We start from the raw sequence: 17,474 nt of genomic DNA on the forward strand, positions 1-17,474 counted from the left end.
GGAGGCCTTTTTTTTCAAAGTCCTGGGTCTCTCCCTTTGTGATGTGCTAGGGTAATATGCATGCAGGCAACAACCAGTGCTACTTCTTAGGACAAGATGAGATAAGATATTTCTGTGTGCCTCTGAACTACTGAGGTTATAAGCCAAGTCAAAACCATTTATGATAAATTTGGTGCTTAAGTGTGTGTATATGTCTGTGTATGTGTGTGTGTGAAATGACTTCTTCCAGCCCCTAAATTATTACCAAATAAATGAATTTATTTTAAGGCTAAGATATAGCCATGATCTCTTCATAAAAGACTATGAATACATTATAGGTATCTACTGGAAATTTAAAAAAAACAACTAACCAAGGCTGTTTAGCAATTACGTTTCTACTGTCTATGAATACACAAACTAAGAATAATTTTTCCTCTTAAAGTTGGTTGTAAAATTAGAAAAATAGTTTTGTTAATGAACTTTTGTAACTCTAACAGCCCCTCCCTTCCCCCTTGAGAAATCCATTATCTTTTGAGGCGCATCACTTTTTATGGTAATTATTTTGATTTTCTTAGCGTTTTCAAGATTTGTTTGTTATTCTCTATATTCAGCTGTTAAGATAATTCAGTAGTGGAGTGCTTTTCAGACAATATAAATACTTCTTGTAAAAATGCCATTTGCATAGACATGGATGGTCCTATTAACTGTCATACAAAGTCAAGTAAGTCAGTAAAACAAATATTGTATAGTAACACATATATGTGAAATCTAGAAAAATGGTACAGATGAACCTATTTGCAAAGCAGAAATAGAAACACAGACATAGAGAACAAATGTATGGACCCAGGCGAGGAGAGGAGGGATGGGATAAGTTGGGAGATTGACATTGACATATACACACTGTTGATGCTGTGTATAAACTGGATAACAAATGGGAACCCACTGTACAGCACTGGGAGCTCTCCTCAGCCCTCTGTGGTGGCCTAGAGGGGAAGGAAGTCCAGAAGAGGGGATCCATATACGTATAGCTGATTCGCTCTGCTCTACAGCAGAAACCAATATGACATTGTAAAGTAACCATACTCCAATAAAAATTTTAAAAAAGGTTACCTCTTGAAAAAAATATTAAAATATTTTTTGAAAACATGAGAATTTTGCCTGTTCTCTCTTTTTTTTTTTTTTCTCTAGCATTATGGGAGTTTTATTTGGAAGTGAACTTTTTAAACTATTAATACAAATGCCAAGAGATACTACACAAAACATCCACAGGAATTTTTTTCATCTTTTTTTCTTTGAATTGTTCACAAACATTTCCTACGTAAAATATATATTTTGGTGGGGTGATATTGGCAAAATATATGTATTTAGAGACAATATGCTACTGGAGATCAGTGGAGAAATAACTCCAGAAAGAATGAAGAGATGGAGCCAAAGCAAAAACAACACCCAGTCGTGGATGTGACTGAGGATGGAAGTAAAGTCCAATGCTATAAGGAGCAATATTGCATAGGAACCTAGAATGTTAGGTCCATGAATCAAGGAAAATTGGAAGTGGTCAAACAGGAGATAGCAAGAGTGAACATCACACATTTTAGGAATCAGTGAACTAAAATGGACTGGAAAGGGTGAATTTAACTCAGCTGAGCATTATATCTACTACTGTGGGCAAGAATCCCTTAGAAGAAATGGAGTAGCCATCATAGTCAACAAAAGAGTCCGAAATGCAGTACTTGCATGCAATCTCAAAAACGACAGAATGATCTCTGTTCATTTCCAAGGCAAACCGTTCAATATCACAGTAATCCAAGTCTATGCCCCGAACAGTAATGCTGAAGAAGCTGAAGTTGAACTGTTCTATGAAGACCTACAAAACATTCCAGAACTAACACCAAAAAAAGGTATCCTTTTAATTATAGGGGACTGGAATACAAAAGTAGGAAGTCAAAAAATACCTGGAGTAACAGGCAAATTTTGTCTTGGAGTACAAAATGAAGCAGGGCAAAGGCTAATAGAGTTTTACCAAGAGAACGCACCAGTTATAGCAAAAACCCTCTTCCAACAACACAAGAGAAACACAAGACTATACACATGGACATCACCAGATGGTCAATACTGAAATCAGATTGATTATATTCTTTGTAGCCAAAGAAGGAGAAGCTCTATACAGTCAGCAAAAACAAGACCAGGAGCTGACTGTGGCTCAGATCATGATCTCCTTATTGCCAAATTCAGACTTAAATTGAAGGAAGTAGGGAAAGCCACTAGACCATTCAGGTATGATCTAAATCAAATCTCTTATGACTATACAGTGGAAATGAGAAATAGATTCAAGGGATTAGATCTGGTAGACAGAGTGCCTGAAAAACTATGGACAGAGATTCATGGCATTGTACTGGAGGCAGGGATCAAGACCATCCCCAAGAAAAAGAAATGCAAAAAGGCAAAATGGTTGTCTGAGGAGGCCTTAAATAGCTATGAAAAGAAGAGAAGAGAAAGGCAAAGGAGAAAAAGAAAGATACACCCATTTGAATTCAGAGTTCCAAAGAATAACAAGGAGAGATAAGAAAGTCCTCCTCAGGGATCAATGCAAAGAAATAGAGGAAAACCATAGAATGGGAAAGACTAGAGATCTCTTCAAGAAAATGAGAGATGCCAAGGGAAGGTTTCATGCAAAGATGTGCACAAAAAAGGACAGAAATGGTAGGGACCTAACAGAAGCAGAAAATATTAAGAAGAGGTGGCAAGAATACACAGAAGAACTATACAAAAAAGGTCTTCAAGACCCAGATAACCACGATGGTATGATCACTCACCTAGAGCCAGATATCCTGGAATGCAAAGTCAAGTGGACCTTAGGAAGCACTACTATGAACAAAGCTGGTAGATGTGATAGAATTCCAGTTGAGCTATTTCAAATCCTAAAAGATGATGCTGTGAAAGTGTTGCACTCAATATGCCAGCAAATTTGGAAAACTCAGCAGTGGCCACAGGACTGGAAAAGGTCAGTTTTCATTTCAATCCCAAAGAAAGGCAATGCCAAAGGATGCTCGAACTACCACACAATTGCACTCATCTCACACGCTAGTAAAGTAATGCTCAAAATTCTCCAAGCCAGGCTTCAACAGTACATGAACCATGAACTTCCAGATGTACAAGCTAGATTTAGAAAAGGCAGAGGAACCAGAGATCAAATTGCCAACATCCATTGGGTCATCAAAAAAGCAAGAGAGTTCTAGAAAAACATCTACTTCTGCTTTATTGACTCTGCCAAAGCCTTCGACTGTGTGGATCACAATAAACTGTGGGAAATTTGTCAAGAGATGGGATTACCAGACCACATGACCTGCCTCTTGAGAAAACAGGAAGCAACAGTTAGAACTGGACATGGAACAACAGACTGGTTCCAAATTGGGAAAGGAGTATGTCAAGGCTGTATATTGTCACCTTGCTTATTTAACTTACATGCAGAGTACATCATGAGAAACGCTGGGCTGGAAGAAGCACAAGCTGGAATCAAGATTGCTGGGAGAAATATCAATCACCTCAGATATGCAGATCACACCACCCTTATGGCAGAAAACAAGGAAGAACTAAAGAGCCTCTTGATGAAAGTGAAAGAGGAGAGTGAAAAAGTTGGCTTAAAGCTCAACATTCAGAAAACTAAGATCAGGGCATCTGTCCCATCACTTCATGGCAAATAGATGGGGAAACAATGGAGACGGTGACAAACTTCATGTTTTTGGGCTCCCAAATCACTGCAGATGGTGACTCAGTTCAGTTCAGTTCAGTCGCTCAGTCATGTCCGACTCTTTGCGACCCCATGAACCACAGCATGCCAGGCCTCCCTGTCCATCACCAACTTCCGGAGCCTACCCAAACTCATGTCCATTGAGTTGGTGATGCCATCCAACCATCTCATCCTCTGTCGTCCCCTTCTCCTCCTGCCCTCAATCTTTCCCAGCATCAGGGTCTTTTCAAATGAGTCAGCTCTTTGCATCAGGTGGCCAAAGTATTGGAGTTTCAGTTTCAACATCAGTCCTTCCATTGAACACCCAGGACTGATCTCCTTTAGGATGGACTGGTTGGATCTCCTTGCAGTCCAAGAGACTCTCAAGAATCTTCTCCAACACCACAGTTCAAAAGCATCAATTCTTCAGTGCTCAGCTTTCTTTATAGTCCAACTCTCACATCCATACATGACTACTGGAAAAACCATAGCCTTGACTAGACGGACCTTTGTTGGCAAAGTAATGTCTCTGCTTTTTAATATGCTGTCTAGGTTGGTCATAACTTTCCTTCCAAGGAGTAAGTGTCTTTTAATTGCATGGCTGCAATCACCATCTGCAGTGATTTGGGAGCCCAGAAAAATAGTCAGCCACTGTTTCCACTGTTTCCCCATCTATTTGCCATAAAGTGATTGAATCAGATGCCATGATTTTAGTTTTCTGAATGTTGAGCTTTAAGCCAACTTTTTCCACTCTCCTCTTTCACTTTCATCAAGAGGCTCTTTAGTTCTTCTTTGTTTTCTGCCATAAGGGTGGTGTGATCTGCATATCTGAGGTGATTGATATTTCTCCCAGCAATCTTGATTCCAGCTTGTGCTTCTTCCAGCCCAGCGTTTCTCATGATGTACTCTGCATGTAAGTTAAATAAGCAAGGTGACAATATACAGCCTTGACATACTCCTTTTCCTATTTGGAACCAGTCTGTTGTTCCATGTCCAGTTCTAACTGTTGCTTCCTGACCTGCATACAGGTTTCTCAAGAAACAGGTCAGGTGGTCTGGTATCCCATCTCTTTCAGAATTTTCCACAGTTATGTGATCCACCACAGTCAAAGGCTTTGGCATAGTCTAAAGCAGAGAAATTGTTTTTCTAGAACTCTCTTGCTTTTTTGATAGTCCAGCGGATGTTAGCAATTTGATCTCTGGTTCCTCTGCAGCCATGAAATTAAAAGACGCTTGCTCCTTGAAAGAAAAGCTGTGACCAACCTAGACAGCATATTAAAAAGCAGAGACATTACTTTGTCAACAATGGTCCTTCAATGGAAGGACTGATGTTGAAACTGAAACTCCAATACTTTGGCCACCTGATGCAAAGAGCTGACTCATTTGAAAAGACCCTGATGCTGGGAAAGATTTAGGGTAGGAGCAGAAGGGGACAACAGAAGATGAAATGGTTGGATGACATCACCGACTCAATGGACATGAATTTGGGTAGGCTCCAGAAGTCAGTGATGGACAGGGAGGCCTGGCATGGTGCAGTCCATGGGGTCGCAAAGAGTTGGACACAACTGAGCGACTGTACTGAACTGAACTGAAATACAATATAGAATAAAACGATCTTTATTTACCTGATAAAAATATTTATGTATATGATGTATAATGTGTTAGAGAAGGATAAATGCTTTGATGAAAAATAAAACAGTGGAGATTGGGAGTTGGGAGGGGTTGTTGTTTTAAATTAGTTCTCAGAGAAGTATCCTTGAGAAGATATCATTTAAATAAAGGCTTGGTGATTTCCCTGGTGGTCCAGTTAAGAGTCCACGCTCTCAATGCATGGAGCCCAGGTTTGATACCTGATCAGGGAGCTAGATCAACATGCTGCAACTAGGACCAGTGCAGCCAAGTAAAACAAGTAAACAAAAATAAGTGAAGGCTTAAAGGAGATGGAGTCAAGTTGTAAAGGTGTCTGGGGTAGGGCAATTCCAGCCAAAGGATAGAGCACAGGAAGGAGAGCGTGGCGAGTTTCAAGGCTGCAAGGAAGCCAGCGTGGCTGAAGCGTGGTGAGGAAGATGACAAGTAGATGTCAGAAAAGATCTGTAAAAGTGTGTTAAGACCAGGGGGCGCCTTCCTTTGAAACCATTTAAGAACTTGGGTGTTACTGTGAAAGAGGTACCGCTCTGAACGGGAGCTGTTTTCTGAAGCCCCTCAACCTCTCTTCAGTTCCCTCCTCTTACTGCTGGGGCAGGAGACCTGCAAACAACACTTTCCAGAGTTCCTTGCCCGCTGGCATCCACTTAGGCTTTGCCCTGGAAAGTGCTGGCAGGACTGAAGAAGGGAGGCAAGAAGAGCCTTCCTTGTTTTTCTGGCTGAGCATCCTGGCAGCCATTCTAACATGGCAGCTGGCAGTGCTGGCTCACGCAGGTCCTTCCAGCCTGGTCCCTTCAGTGATCTGACTGCAGGCTCCGTGTCATACCACATTTCCTTGTTCCTCTAGCCTAAGGGTGACAGTGCCTTCCTTCAGAACTCATCTTTGTCATCAGTTTCTTATAACATGTATTCCCTGTCTTTGAGACATCTGGAGTGGTTTCTGGTTTCCTGATTGGATGTCACCTGATACAAATGTTTTGAGCAGAGGAGGGTCACCATCTGATTTAGGTTTTAACAAACCACTCAGGCTGCTGTGTTGAGAGAAGACACATCGGGGCAAAAGTGGAAGTGGGAGGCCAGTTAGCAGACCACTGTGGTCTCATGCACTGGGAAGACCCAGAGGAATTGGGTGGAGAGGGAGGTGGGAGGGGGGATCGGGATGGGGAATACGTGTAAATCTATGGCTGATTCATATCAATGTATGACAAAACCCACTGAAATGTTGTGAAGTAATTAGCCTCCAACTAATAAAAAAAAAAATAAAAAAAAATAAAAAAAAAATAAAAAAAAAAAAGAAGATCACTGTGGTAAGCCTGGTGACAGCTAATGCTAGCCTGGGCCAGTCTGGTTCCAGTGGAAGTGGTTAAAGGGGTCAGATTGCAGATATATTTTGAAGGTAGAGCCAGAGGGTCTGCCTACTGTCCTTTGTACCTAGAAATGCTGCTTATGACCTACTATATGCAAATCATATCTGAGTTCTTTGCCTACTAGTGGAAATAAGTTTGCGTAAAAATATCCACTTTCTGATTTGTGTACTACAAGAATTGCCAGTGGATGGGACTATGTCAAGGTTAAGTTTAGGGCAAGGTTAGCCAACCAGGACTCCTAAGACTATAAGGATTCCTTCAGAACTAGAAACAAATAAGAAGGTTAGAAAATATCAGTGATGCTGTGGTCAAAATGAAAATAATGCTATATACTTTGAAAGCTCAAAAAATTTTAAATGAATACTTGTTTTCAAAAGGTGCACTATCTATCCATTCACATATATTCCAGCAAAATCAGATTCCAGGTAGGTAAAGTCTAAGCACTTATCTCTTTCTTATTTTGAGATTAAAAAAATATTATATGTAATATAATATCACTGTATTTTTAGTCGTAAAAGGTTTTACATTTTCTGTTTGGTTTCATAGACTTTTATGTATATTCTTTTTTAAAATAAAGAATAAGTAGGGGATTCAAAGGTGAAAATACACTCAGTAGTTGATGAGATTATAACCTTGGGCATCCAATCAGCATAATGATTGAGTTGGTTTTACAACTTGAGGAGGACACTGTTGCCTCCTCTGCTACTTCCTCTGTTGGAGGAAGGGGGACCCCCAGTCCAGGGCCTGAGAGTGGGCTCTTGTCTAATACTCAGAAATGAGTTGTACATGGAGACACACAGGCTGCCAAAGCGAGAGACTTTACTGGGAAGGGGTGCCCAGACACAGAGCAGTAGGTAAGGGAACCCAGGAGGACTGCTCTGCCACCTGACTCACAGTCTCTGGCTTTATGGTAATTGGATTAGTTTCCAGGTTGTCTTCTGGCCAATCACTCTGACTCAGGGTCCTTCCTGGTGAAACTGATGGGTGTCATTTCAGGGGGCTTCAAAGAACTCCCATACGACAATCCTTTTTGTCTCAGTGCAGAGAAGAATTCAGCAAGAGCAAAACGGTAAATAAGAAGTGGTTCATTATTAATAGAATAGGATGCTTGTGAGATTTACAAAAGAAATGCTGTGCCCTAAGAGCTTGGTGGGCTACAGGGTTTTTTTTTTGGGGGGGGGGCGAGTAGGCTATAGTTTTATAATGAAAGGAAAAGTGGAAGGGAGTTTTGTTGTCCCTGTGTGGTCAGGCTATAGTTTTATAATGAAAGGAAAAGTGGAAGGGAGTTTTGTTGTCCCTGTGTGGTCAGACTACATCCCGGAATTATTGTTTTTTATGCGTGCAGAGAGCCTGTCCCACAGCAGGAGTTATTAACTTACGGAGCTCACCGGGCAAGATGTGGGTCTCGTGTTACCACTGTTTTATTGTTTGGGGGCATGTCCCGTGCTTCTGTTGCATGGTTTGTTAATCTGTTTTGTCTGTTTGTTCTATCCCTATCATCGGTGGCCCACACATCACTCAGCCAAGATGGATTCCAGCAAGGAGGATTCTGGGAGATGGATAGGACATATGGATTGGTGCCTCCTCTCTCCTTTTGACCTTTCCTGAATTCTTGCCACTGGTGCTAGCTTGTTAATTCCACTTCCTTACTAGGACCTCCTGTTGTAAGATAACTCATGCAAGTGGTTACTATCAGGCTCGGCCAGGGTGAGTGGTTTCAGTCAGTAGTTCCCCTAACACCTCTGGTGATTCACTGTTCCTCTGCTTGGCCAGGTCAGCTGGGCCAGTGTGTGGATGCATTGCAAAGCTTGCTTATTTATTTTAATAAGTATGTATCAGCTGTACTGTGTGCAAGGCACTATCTAAGCACTTTGCATTTATGAACACCTTGAATTGTCCTAACAATGGAATTAATTCAGTGTAGGGATCACGTCTTAGTCTTGATGCTGCAAACTTGGCCTCTGTGCACTGGCGCCATATTGAATCTTCAAGACAAAGTTTTGGGTGAAGTATAAAAGAATAGCTTTATTGCTTTGCCAGGCAAAGGGAGGCGCAGCAGGCTTGAACACCTAAAACTATGTATCCCAGCCTGGAAGATTTGATGAGAAGTTTTATAGAAAGGTTTCAAGGGCAGCGTTGCTATAAGGATGAGTGTGTGCAGGGTCTGCATCCCTTTAATCTGTCCTCAAGTGGTCTTTTTTTTTTTAAGTGGTCTTTTTATGACCTTTTCTGGTTCCTTTCATCTGGCCTCAGGTGGTCCATCCTAAAGGAAATCAGCCCTGAATATTCATTGGAAGAACTAATGCTGAAGCTTTGGCCACTTGATGTGAAGAGCTGACTCATTTGAAAAGACCCTGATGCTGGGAAAGATTGAAGGCAGGAGGAGAAGGTGATGACAGAGGATGAGATGGTTGGATGGCATCACTGACTCAGTGGACATGAGTTTGAGTAAACTCCAGGAGTTGGTGATGGACAGGGAGGCCTGGCGTGCTGCAGTCCATGGGGTCACAAAGAATCGGACATGACTGAGCAACTGAACTGAACTGAACTGGTCTCCTCTGAGCTTCTTGAGGTTAACAAAGTGTGACCTTCTCTCTGGAACATCTTCCATTTGGGAGTTTTAGTTCTGCAGAAGGTCTTAAAGATACTGCTATGTGTGTCCCTTGAGGCAGAACCAGGACCCTGTCCCCAGCCTGCACCATTTTTTCTTGACTGCTCCTCTGTGGTCTCTGCATCCCCTCCCTTCCCTGATTAGTAACTGTTGGAATCTGTTCCCTTTGGGATTCAGGGAAGGTCATGGAGACCATTCCCTCCAACAAGAAACCGGAGACACAAGTCTTCCATGCCCAGGATTCCCTCAGGGTTCTGCTCTGCTTCAATCCCACACATGGTTCTCCTTTCCACATCCATCCAGACTATAAACATAGAGGCCCTTTCTGTGATCCTCACAAAAATCTTGCCTGACTAGGCCTTTGTGAAAGGAACAAACTATGAAAAAGGGGGCTGGTATTGTATTATAGTAATGAGACAACCTAACTTAGCAAGACTGATTTTGCTGACTGTGCCAGTCACTTGCAACCCCACTTCTGATTCCTCCTTTCTTTTCTACTTCACTTTCTGCTTCTACTAATCTGTTGGGTAGAATAACATCTTCATGGCCCCTTGTCCCACACATAACTTAGCCTCAAGGTCTATCTGCTTCTCCACACACCAAGATCGGCAGAGGCCATGGGTTTTTTTTCACAAACCCCACCCTTCTTGGAAGACATCTGTGGTCTGAAATGGCTTATCTTCCCCTCCCTTCCTGTTCAGGGGATTCTGTGGGGTGGAGAGGGCAGAATCCATATGCCTGAAACATACGCACCTAGAACAATTCTACTTTTTCTTGTTTTTTATTCTGGCTTCCTCACCCCCCGCCCCTCCTTTCCAGGTAAGATTCCCTTTGGAGAGAATGGAGAATGTTGCATATTTAAAATATTTTTTGAAATCCACATAATTTACCTTTCCAAAGACATCAATTAAGCTTATATATATAGGAAAGATGATGATGTTCTTACTCTAAGTCTTCTGAAAACATGAATCACAGTTGTAAAATATTCATTTTGACCTGCACCAGTGACATTTATAAAAAATGTCTGCAGTTCACTAGAGTTTAATCTGAGTGAATTTTATGATAAAGGTAAATTTGAAAGAAATATTTGCAGTTGTTTTTATCACCTGTCCTCATTAGTTGCGTCTCCTCATTTTCTAATTACATGAAGTAATTATAGAGAGTTCGTGTTCCTGCAATTATGTGAAAAAGAAATGGAGTTATGTCAGTGTCAGATTGTGGCATTTAATTACTGTCTGTGCTAAAGCACGTGTACAGTCCAGAGAAGAGAAGACCTGGAACCATAACGCAGTAGAACTTCCTTATTGCTTGGGGTCTGTGGGGGAGTGGGGGGAAGAGGTAGGAGGTAGGAAAGGGGCAGTTAAGTCAGGCCTTGACAAAACTAGGGGCTTCTCTAGTGGCTTACACAGTAAAGAATCTGCCTGCAATGCAGGAGACCCAGGTTCAATCCAGTCAACATTTATCTCTCTCTTTTTAAAATTTTATTTATTTTTATTGAAGGATAATTGCTTTACAGAATTTTGCTGTTTTCTGTCAAACCTCAACATGATTCAGCCATAGGTATGCATATGTCCCCTCTTTTGAACCCCCCTCCCAGCTCCCTCCCCATCCCACCCCTCTAGGTTGATACAGAGCCCCTGTCTCAGTTTCCTGAGCCACACAGCAAATTCCCGTTGGCTATCTGTTTTACATATGGTAATATAAGCTTCCATGTTACTCTTTCCATACCTCTCACCCTCTCCTCCCCTCTCCCCATGTCCATAAGTCTATTCTCTATGTGTGATTCTCCATTGCTGCCCTGTAAATAAGTTCTTCAGTACCATTTTCCTAGATTCTGTATATGTGCATTAGAATACGATATTTATCTTTCTCTTTCTGACTCACTTCACTCTGTATAATAGGTTCTAGTTTCATCCACCTCATCAGAACTGACACAGATGCGTTCCTTTTTATGGCTGAGTAATATTCCATTGTGTATATGTACCACATCTTCTTTATCTGTTCATCTGTAGATGGACATCTAGGTTGCTTCCATGTTTTAGCTTTTGTAAATAATGCTGCAATGAACAATGGGATACTTGTGTCTCTTTCAATTTTGGTTTCCTCAGGGTATATGCCTAGGAGTGGGATTGCTGGGTCATATGGTGGTTTTATTTCTAGTTTTTTAAGGAATCTCCGTACCATCTTCTATAGTGACTGCATCAATTTACATTCCCACCAACAGTACAAGAGTGTTCCCTTTTCTCCACACCCTCTCCAGAATATTGTTTGCAGACTTTTTGATGAGGGCCATTCTGACCAGTGTGAAGTGATATCTCACTGTGGTTTTGATTTGCATTTCTCTAGTAATGAGCGATGTTGAGCATCTTTTCATGTGTTTGTTAGCCATCTGTATGTCTTCTTTGGAGAAATGGCTGTTAAGGTCTTTTTCCCACTTTTTGATTGGGTTGTTTGTTTTTCTGGTATTGAGTTGTTTGAGCCGCTTGTGTATTTTGGAAAATAATCCTTTGTCAGTTGTTTCATTTGCTATTATTTTCTCCCATTCTGAGGGTTGTCTTTTCACCTTGCTTATAGTTTCCAAAATCACTGCAGATGGTGATTGCAGCCATGAAATTAAAAGACGCTTACTCCTTGGAAGGAAAGTTATGACCAACCTAAACAGCGTATTAAAAAGCAGAGACATCACTTTGTCAACAAAGGTCCATCTAGTCAAGCCTATGGTTTTTCCAGTGGTCATGTATGGATGTGAGAGTTAGACCATAAAGAAAGCTGAGTGCTGAAGAATAGATGCTTTTGAACTGTGGTGTTGGAGAAGACTCTTTAGACTCCTTTGGGCTGCAAGGAGATCCAACCAGTCTATCCTAAAGAGATCAGTCCTGGGTGTTCATTGGAAGGACTGATGTTGAAACTGAAACTCCAATACTTTGGCCACCTGATGTGAAGAGCTGACCCATTTGAAAAGACCCTGATGATGGGAGAGATTGAGGGTGGGAGGAGAAGGGGACGACAGAGGATGAGATAGTTGGATGGCATCACTGACTCAATGGACATGGGTTTGGGTGGACTCTGGGAGTTGGTGATGGACAGGGAGGCCTGGCTGCTGTGGTTCATGGGGTTGCAAAGAGTCAGACACGACTGAGCAACTGAACTGAACTGAACTGAACTGAATAGTTTCCTTTGCTGTGCAAAAGCTTTTAAGTTTAATCAGCTTCCACTTTGTTTTTATTTACATTACTCTAGGAGGTGGGTCATAGGGGATCTTGTTTTGATTTATGTCATCGAGTATTCTGCCTATGTTTTCCTCTAAGAGTTTTATAGTTTCTGGTCTTACATTTAGGTCTTTAATCCATTTTGAGTTTATCTTTGTGTATAGTGTTAGGAAGTGTTCTCATTTCATTCTTTTACATGTAGCTCTCCAGTTTTCCCAGCACCACTTATTGAAGAGGCTGTCTTTGCCCCATTGTATAGTCTTGCCTCCTTTGTCAAAAAGAAGGTACCCATAGATGCATAGGTTTATTTCTGGGCTTTCTGTCACGTTGCATTGGTCTATATTTTTGTTTTTGTGCCAGAACCATACTGTCTTGATGACTGTAGCTTTGTAATATAATCTGAAGTCAGGAAGATTGATTCCTCCAGCTCCATTCTTCTTTCTCAAAACTGCTTTGGCAATTCGGGGTCTTTTGTGTTTCCATATGAATTGTGAATTTTTTTGTTCTAGTTCTGTGAAAAATGCCATTGGTAATTTGATAGGGATTGCATTGAATCTGTAGATTGCATTTGGTATTTCTCAAACATCAATATTTTTACAATATTGATTCTTCCTACCCAGGAACATGGAATATCTCTCCATCTGTTTATGTCATCTTTGATTTCTTTCATTAGTGTCTTATAATTTTCTGTGTACAGTTCTTTTGTCTCCTTAGGTAGGCTTATTCCCAGATATTTAATTCTTTTTGTTGCAATGGTGAATGGGATTGATTCCTTAATTTCTCTTTCTGATTTTTCATTGTTAGTGTGTAGAAATACAAGTGATTTCTGTATATTGATTTTGTATCCTGCAACTTTGCTAAATTCACTGATTAGCTATAGTAGTTTTCTGACCCTATCTTTAGGGTTTTATATGTATAGTATAATGTCACCTGCAAACAGTGAGAGCTTTACTTCTTCTTTTCCAATCTGGATTCCTTTTATTTGTTTTTCTTCTCTGATTGATGTAGCTAGGACTTACACAACTATGTTGAATAATAGTGGTGAAAGTAGACACCCTTGTCTTGTTCCTGATCTTAGGGGGAATGCTTTCAGCTTTTCACCATTGAGAAATGATGTCTGCTGTAGGCTTATCATATATGGCCTTTACTATGTTGAGGTAGGTTCCTTCTATGCCCATTTTTTGGAGAGTTTTCATCATAAATGGGTGCTGAATTTTGTCAAAGGCTTTTTCTGCATCTATTGAGATTGTCATATGGTTTTTATCTTTCAGTTTGTTAATATGGTGTATCACATTGATTGATTTGCATATATTAAAGAATCCTTGCATTCCTGGAATAAACCCAACTTGATCATGGTAATGAGTTTTTTGATGTGTTGCTGAATTCTGTTTGCTAAAATTTCATTGGGGATTTTTGCATGTTCATCAGTGTTATTGGCCTGTAGTTTTCTTTTTTGTGTTGTCTTTGTCTGGTTTTGATATCAGGGCAATGGTGGCCTCGTAGAATGAGTTTGGAAGTGTTCCTTCCTCTACAATTTTTTGAAAGACTTTTAGAAAGATAGGCTTTAGCTCTTCTCAAAATATTTGATAGAATTCTTCTGTGAAGCCATCTGGTCCTGGGCTTTTGTTTTTGGGGAGTTTTTTTTATCACAGCTTCAATTTCAGTGCTTGTAATTGAGTTGTTCATAATTTCTATTTCTTCCTGGTTCAGTCTTGGAAAATCGAACTTTTCTAAGAATCTGTCCTTTTCTCCCAGGTTATCTACTTTATTGCCATATGGTTGTTCATAATAGTCTCTTATAATCCTTTGTATTTCTGTCTTGTCTGTTGTAACCTCTCCTTTTTCATTTCTAATTTTGTTGATTTGATTCTCATTTCTTTTTTTTCTTGATGAGTCTGGCTAAAAGTTTGTCAATTTTGTTTATCTTCTCAAAGAACCAGCTTTTAGTTTTATTAATCTTTACTATTGTTTCTTTAATTTCTTTTTTATTTATTTCTGTTTGGCTCTTTATGATTTATTTCCTTCTACTAATTTTGGGGCTTTTTTGTTCTTCTTTTTCCTGTTGTTTTAGGTGTAAAGTTAGGTTGTCTATTCAATGTTTTTCTTGTTTCTTGAGGTAGGATTGTATTGCTATAAACTTCCCTCTTAGAACTGCTTTTGCTGCATCCCGTAGGTTTTGAGTTGTCATGTTTTCATTGTCATTTATTTCTAGAAATTTTTTGATTTCCCTTTTGATTTCTTCAGTAACCTGTTGGTTATTTAGAAGCGTGTTGTTTAATCTCCATGTGTTTGTTTCTTACACTTTTTTTCTTGTAATTGATATCTAGTCTCATAGCATTGTGGTTGGAGAAGATGCTTGATACAATTTCAATTTTTAAAAATTTACTGAGGCTTGATTTGTGACCCAAGATGTGGTCTATCCTGAAGAATATTCCATGTGCCCTTGAGAAGAAGGTGTATTCTTCTGCATTTGAATGGAATGTCCTGAAGATATCAGTGAGATCCACCTCATCTAATGAATCATTTAGGACTTGTGTTTTCTTATTAATTTTCTGTTTTGATGATCTGTCAGTGTGAGTGAGGTGTTAAAATCTCCTACTATTATTGTGTTGTTGTCAATTTCTCCTTTTATGTCTGCTAGTGTTTGTCTTATGTATTGGGGGCATAGATATTTACAATTGTTATGCCTTCCTCTTGGATTGATCCCATGATCAATTATGTAATGTCCTTCCTTATCTCTTGTAATCTACTTTATTTTAAGGTCTATTTTGTCTGATATGAGGGTTGCTACTCCAGCTTTCTTTTGCCTCCTGTTTGCATGGAATATATTTTTCCATCCTCTCACTTTCCATCTATATGTGTCTTGAGGTCTGAAGTGGGTTTCTTGTAGACAGCATATATATGGGTCTTGTTTTTGTATCAATTCAGCCAGTCTGTGTCTTTTGGTTGGAGCGTTTACTCCATTTACATTTAAAATAATTATTGATATAAATGTTCCTATTGCCATTTTCTAATAGCTGATTTTGTAGATCTTTTTTCTTCTGTTGTATTTCTTGACTATATAAGTCCCTTTAACATTTGTTGTAAAGCTGGTTTGGTGGTACTGAGTTCTCTTAAGTTTTGCTTTTCTGAAAAGTTTCTTATTTCTCCATCAATTTTGAATGAGATCATTGCTGGGTACAGTAATCTTGGTTAGAGATTCTTCCCTTCAGTACTTTAAATATATCCTGTCATTCCCTTCTGGCCTGCAGAGTTTCTGCTGAAAGATCAGCCATTAAGCATATAGGGTTTCCCTTGTATGTTACTGTTTGCTTCTCCCTTGCTGCTTTTAATATTCTTTCTTTGTGTTTAGTCTTTGTTAGTTTGATTAGTATGTGTCTTGGTGTGTTTCTCCTTGGATTTATCTTGTATGGGACACTTTGTGCCTCTTGGACATTCTCAACTATTTCCTTTCCCATGTTGGGGAAATTTTCAACTATAATCTCTTCAAAATTTTTTTCATAGCCTTTCTTTTTCTCTTCTTCTTCTGGGACCCCTATAAATCAAATGTTGGTGCATTTGATATCGTCCCAGATTTCTCTGAGACTGTCCTCAGCTCTTTTCATTCTTTTTACTTTATTCTGCTCTTCAGAAATTATTTCCACCATTTTATCTTCCAGCTCACTGATTGGTTCTTCTGCTTCAGATATTCTGCTACTGATTCCTTTTAGAGTATTTTAAATTTCAGTTAATTGTGTTGTTTGTCTCTGTATGTTTATTCTTTAGTTCTTCTATATCTTTGTTAATTGATTCTTGCATTTTCTCCATTTTGTTTTCAAGGTTTTTGTTCATCTTTACTATCATTATTCTGAATTCTTTTCCAGGTAATTTGCCTATTTCCTATTCATTTATTTGGACTCTGTATTTCTAGTTTGTTTCTTCATTTGTGCAGTATTTCTCTGCCTTTTCATCATTTTTTTTAAACTTATTGTGTTTGAGGTCTCCTTTTCCCCAGGGCTTCAAGGAAAGTTGAATTCTTTCCTTGAAGAATGTGGAATTCTTTCTTCCTTTTGGTTTCTGCCCTCCTAAGTTTGGCCCAGTGGTTTGTGTGAGCTTCCTATAGGGTGATATTTGTGCTGAGTTTTGTTTGTATGTTTTTCCTCTGATGGGCAAGGCTGAGTGAAGTGGTAATCCTGTCGGCTAATGATTGGGTTTGTATTTTTGTTTTGTTTGTTGTTTGGATGAGGCGTCCTGCACAGGGTACTACTGGTGGTTGGGTGATGCTGGGTCTTGTATTCAAGTGGTTTCCTTTGTGTGAGTTCTCACTATTTGATACTCCCTAGGGTTAGTTCTCTGACAGTCTAGGGTCTTGGAGTCATTGTTCCCACTCCAAAGCCTCAGGGCTTGATCTATAGTGTTTGGAAGTCTTCCTCCATTTCTCCATGTCCAACATGGTGGCATCTTCCACCCAATAGTTGAGTATCTTGGCCCACAAAGCGAGTGGCGCCCCCTGGTGGTGTCACCTTCTCATCCCAGTCCGGCTCTGGCTCCTTGTCCCGCTTACCAGGTCACTGAGTCTCCCCAGTCAGCCCCGTCTGGCGCACTGCTGTCCAGGCTGCCCGCGCCCACAGGTACGGCCTCTGGGCGGAGGCTGTTCAGAGGGCGCCCGGGCTCCGTGTTCTGCGGTGGCTCCCTCAGTGGGCCTCCCGCGCTCCCCTTCTCGCCCGTCCTGCTGCGGGAGCTCCCTGGCTTGTCCGCCGGCTCTCTCTGCCGCCCGGTCAGTCGACGTTTATCTCTTTTAACACTACAGGATTCCTTTTTGTGAAATTTTCTTAGTGTCTTTTTTGTCCAACTCCCGTCCTTGTTTCCTTATTAATGATTAATTCTCAGAAGATGGCAGCCATTAATTTACACCAAGGTGTGAATACCTAGTAGATTATTGACCATGTCTGCTTTTTA

Source organism: Cervus canadensis, chromosome 4 (genome assembly GCF_019320065.1).
Source record: "Cervus canadensis isolate Bull #8, Minnesota chromosome 4, ASM1932006v1, whole genome shotgun sequence".
NCBI classification, from domain to species: Eukaryota; Metazoa; Chordata; class Mammalia; order Artiodactyla; family Cervidae; genus Cervus; species Cervus canadensis.